This window comes from Sciurus carolinensis, chromosome 5 (assembly GCF_902686445.1).
Source record: "Sciurus carolinensis chromosome 5, mSciCar1.2, whole genome shotgun sequence".
Taxonomy (NCBI): domain Eukaryota; kingdom Metazoa; phylum Chordata; class Mammalia; order Rodentia; family Sciuridae; genus Sciurus; species Sciurus carolinensis.
This window is the reverse complement of record NC_062217.1, coordinates 91,337,238-91,341,974: the sequence shown is the minus strand read 5'-3', so window position 1 is coordinate 91,341,974 and position 4,737 is coordinate 91,337,238. Positions and strand designations below refer to the sequence as shown.

Below are 4,737 nucleotides of genomic sequence, written 5' to 3'. Positions count from 1 at the left end.
ACCATACACAAAACTCAACTCAAAATGGATCAAGGACCTCGGAATCAGACCAGAGACCCTGCATCTTATAGAAGAAAAAGTAGGTCCAAACCTTCAACTTTTTGACTTAGGATCAGACTTCCTTAACAGAGCTCCCATAGCACAAGAAATAAAAGCAAGAATCAATAACTGGGATAGATTCAAACTAAAAAGCTTTCTCTCAGCAAAGGAAACTATCAGCAATGCGAAGAAACAGCCTACAGAGTGGGAGAAAATCTTTGCCACTCATACTTCAGATAGAGCACTAATTTCCAGAATCTATAAAGAACTCAAAAAACTCTACACCAAGAATACGAATAATCCAATCGACAAATGGGCTAAGGAAATGAACAGACACTTCACAGAAGAAGATGTACAAGCAATCAACACATATATGAAAAAATGTTCAACATCTCTAGTAATAAGAGAAATGCAAATCAAAACTACCCTAAGATTCCATCTCACCCCAATTAGAATGGCGATTATCAAGAACACAAGCAACAATAGGTGTTGGCGAGATGTGGTGAAAAAGGAACACTCATACATTGCTGGTGCGGTTGCAAATTGGTGCAGCCACTCTGGAAAGCAGTGTGGAGATTCCTCAGAAAGCTTGGAATGGAAACACCATTTGACCCAGCTATCCCACTCCTTGGCCTATACCCAAAGCACTTAAAATCAGCATACTACAGAGATACAGCCACATCAATGTTCATTGCTGCTCAATTCACCATAGCCAGATTGTGGACCCAACCTAGATGCCCTTCAGTTGATGAATGGATAAATAAACTGTGGCATATATATATACAATGGAATATTACTCTTAATGAAGAATGATAAAATTATGGCATTTGCAGGCAAATGGATGAAATTGGAGAATATCATGCTAAGTGAGATAAGCCAATCTCAAAAAACTAAAGGACGAATGATCTCGCTGATAAGCGGATGAGGACATATAATGGGGGGTGGGAGGGGATAGCGTTAGGGTTAGGGTTAGGTTTAGGGTTAGAGATAAGGAGGGTGGTGAGAATGAAGGAAAGAAGGACTGTATAGAGGAAAAAGAGGGGTGGGAGGGGTGGGGGGGGGTGGGAGGGGTGGGGGGGGAGGGAAAAAAATAATGAATCAAATATCATTGCCCTATGTAAATTTATGATTACACAAATGGTATGCCTTGACTCCACGTACAAATAGAGAAACAACATGTATCCCATTTGTATACAATAATAAAAAAAAAAAAGAAAAAAAAGAGGGAGATAGAAATGAAGTAGAGAGAGTTTAGGGATGGAAACTAGATATCCGAATGTTGAAATTAATTCCTAAAGTAATCTGAATTCCTTAGACAATTCCAAAGGTAATCCAAAGAATAAGCCTAATTGTCTACCTGGTTGGTAACAAAATCATACAAAGACAATAATTACTTTCAGTGATTTTAAAGCACTATTGTGAATATTAAAACTTGCTGATTCTGAAACTCACTCCCCAGCTGCTATCCACACCAGCAAATGAGTCCTGTTATACCTGTGCTGTCACTTCTTCGCTTCCAAATTTAAATCTCAAGCGGGTGCATCTCAGAAGTGAACCTTCCAAAATTCCTGGAATGCATGACAACTGGAAAACACAGCTCTCTCTATTCTGCCCACAGGAGACTGGAAAACAAACAGAGCAGAACCATCTGAAGCAGGTGCCACCTTGTAAACTCAGGCCTTCAGATGCCCTTGATTAGTCTCTTGAAGATTTGGTTTGATGGCAACATAGGAATTTTTGAAAAAAAACTCAACCTGATAATCTATATAACAAAATTTTATCAAATAGCTGAAAGTTATGACATTTGTTTCATCCTGGTAGATGCTTGAAGTCTATATGGAAAAAAGGGATACATCCGAAACATCCACAGTGCACTACATAGCTATGGAGATGATCCTGCCATGACTGGGATCCCAGTGATACAATCAGTCTAGTTTAGAAAGGGCAGAACATGATTCATTGCTTTCTAAGTCATCCCAATTGGATTCAAATTATTATTATTATTATTAACAATAATAATAACATCCTCCAAATTTCATTCATTATATGTTCACTCAGGGAATAACCTTAGAGTTAATGTAGACACAGAAATAAAGAAAATACAAGCTAAGTTTCTGAAAATAAAAACAATATTTATAAACCCAGCTATGGCTTGGCAACATATATGCCTATATTACCTTCAGGAGTGTGAGAACCAATCCTAACTAAGATGTACTTTCAAAATAATTGCTTGCTGATGAGTTTCTTATTAGCTCAATTTCCTGACCCAACAAATTCTCTCTTTACATGTGTGTAACTATATGCTCTCATGTGTTGCACATATCACACACATTCAAGGACTTCTTCCCCTTCAGTCCTGTGCCACTTACTACTAGCTATGCACCCTTAGACAAGTTTCTTAGCCTCTCTGTGCCACAGTCTCGTCTGTAAAATGGAAGTAATGAATGTTCTTCCCATTCGTTGTGAAAATATGAATGAGTTAATAAAAATCAGGTTCTTTGTCAGGCAGGGTGGTATGTGCCTGTAATCCCAGTTACTCAGTAGGTTGAGGCAGCAAGATCACAAATTCAAGGCCAGTCTAGGAAACTTAGAACCTGCCTCTAAATAAATAAAGAAAGAAAGAAAGAACTGGAGACGCCTGAAGTAGCAGAACACTCCTAGGTTCAATCTCTAGTACCACCACCACCCCGCCCCTGCCAAGAAAATCAAGCACTTTGGAGAATGTCAGAGATACACTGAATTCTATGTAATTGTTAACTATTAGCCTTATCACTGTGTTTATTGTTATTGTTGTTCTTCAATGCCAGCAGATATTAAAATAACAATGATTCTAGGTATAGTCAGTATTCATGAGTCACAAATACAGATTGATTATCTGAAGTCTAAGAAGATATTCCCCCATTAGGAAAAAAGAAAAAGAAAAATGTTCCCTATACTATGTAACATGTTTGTAGTGGGGAAAGAAAGAAAATCTTTTCCCACAATGCTGAGTTGGAGATTAACCACTATCCCCTGAGCCAAACAGAGGTAAATTTCACTAACATTGCACCTGGATCTTAGACACACATCAATTAAAAATATACTAGATTAACCAAATAAAGAAAACGTTTTCCTTAGTAGTGGTCAACTCTGCCCTGACTGCCTCCCCATCCATCAGCCAAGTGTGAATGTCATTCATGGCTCAGAGAAAACAATTCATCCTCAGACAGGACACAGATTGAACCATCCAATCAACAACTCGGAAGCCAGGGAGTTGTTTCCTTAAGCACACTAATAAAATGAATGAAAAAGAGGATGTGAGAGCAAGAGTTTTTTTGACTGACCCTCTAGATCCTGTCATCTCAAAATGTAGGAATTGCACTAAGAGAAAAGAGCAAGGAGAAAGCCTTTGAGTGAATTGTAAAATCTCAGTGGTCATTGGAAAGAGGAAGAGTTGGGGGAGGCAACTCCATAAATGAGTATCTACATTAGTCTGTTATGACAGGCTATATTCCTTTCCCTGTGGTTATTTAAAAACTTAAAAGAATTAAAAGACTAGCTGGGCACAGTACTGCATGCTTGTAATTCCAGCAACTGTGGAAACTGAGGCAGAAGGAGTGTAAATTTTTAAGTTCAAGGAGGGCGTCAGTAACTTGGTGAGACTCTGTCTCAAAATAATAAAAAGGGTTGGGAATGTGGCTCAATGATGAAGTGCCCCTGGATTCAATCCACAGTACCAGAAAATAAATACCTAGAAATAAATTTAAAGGATTTAAAGATTGCAAACAAAAACTCCGATGGTCCACTGACATTCTGACTTGATGGTGAGGAACATACTTCTATCTTTTTAGAACTTCACACCTTTGAATAAAGAGAGAAAAATGTCCAAATTAAGTAAAATATTCTTACAACTGCATGAACTTTGCTAGAACTTTCACTATGAGGAATCTGAATCAATAATATTAAACTCTGAAATCTTTTTTTCCCTTCATCAGCTACCACAGATGAGGATTTTAAGAGGAAAAAAATTTCCAGTGAAAGTTACTAAATTGTGTTGTTGGTTTTGGGGTTTTTTAGTTTTTTACCAACTGGACATTCTAGCCTGTGATACATTGCTAGAAGTTTCTCAGCAAAATAAAATTGCTCTCTGAATTGCTATTAAAAGGTCTTTGGGCATGAAACATCAACTGATCTTTAGCAAAGGAAATAGCACCAAGAAAACATGTGATTGGAGTGAAAGAATTAGAAAGTTGAAGAATTTATACAGAACAGTATCTTATTTCACAAAATACATTTACAGTCTATCAAAACTTAGAGAGTTGTGCTCACTTTAACAACATGTGTACTGAAATTGCGACCATACAGAGAAGATTAGCATGGTCCCGGCACAAGGATGACATGCAAATTTATAAAGCATTCCATATCTTTAAGAATGTTCAGAAAGGACAAAAATGTAAAGCATTCCTTTCTTTAACTTTACAATTCTTTACTGTGGAATAGTTCACAATGTCTTTCTGTTTTCAGTACCAGAATTGATAACTGAGTGAGGAAATGTAATTTGGATTCTAAAATACTTACTTCAATAAAAATTCCTTAAACAGTGGGGAGAAAAACTTCAAGAGTTAATAAAAGTTAAATTTTTAATATATGTCTTTGAGATCTCCCATGTCCAGTGTTGGTTTCTATGTTTGTTTTGTACAGTTCTATTGGTTTTGAGTT

The 4,737-nt window shown here is 37.0% G+C and overlaps 1 non-coding gene across 1 annotated transcript; it reads left to right on the top strand.

Moving 5' to 3' along the window:
- Positions 1-4,339: 4,339 nt before the first annotated feature.
- On the top strand, positions 4,340-4,446 carry LOC124985977 (U6 spliceosomal RNA). Its single transcript, XR_007108910.1, has one exon. It is a non-coding gene; the product is annotated as a U6 spliceosomal RNA (small nuclear RNA).
- The last annotated feature ends 291 nt before the right edge of the window (positions 4,447-4,737 follow it).